Genomic DNA, 413 nt, shown 5'->3' with positions numbered 1-413 from the left:
AAAAAAAAAAAAAAAAAGCTGTTTGGAAAATAAACACAGGGGATTTTTTTCAGGATGTGATTTCAGGATCTGAATGGTCCCTGAAAACTCCCTCCCAATGCTGTTATGTGAAATGTGCCTCATTTATTTCCACACCCCCAACTCTTGTACCAGAAATGAAGTATGTCTGGGTTGGTCCCTGACAAGTTCACAACACAATTCTCCCAATTTGTCCCCACCAATAAATACTATGTGATGCGTCATTAAGTTATCTAATAATACATAATGCAAGCATTAATTTCATAATGTTTGTAGTAGTTTGAAAGAAAATGACCCCCAAAGGGAGTGGAACAATTTGGAGTTGTTGTGGAATATTTATTAACTAGGTAAAGATGTGTTACATTTGTTTATGTTGTATTTGTTTAACTATGTAA

The sequence above is a fragment of the Microtus ochrogaster genome, linkage group LG9, assembly GCF_000317375.1.
Source record: "Microtus ochrogaster isolate Prairie Vole_2 linkage group LG9, MicOch1.0, whole genome shotgun sequence".
In the NCBI taxonomy this organism is placed as follows: Eukaryota; Metazoa; Chordata; class Mammalia; order Rodentia; family Cricetidae; genus Microtus; species Microtus ochrogaster.
Note: the sequence above shows the minus strand (reverse complement) of the source record.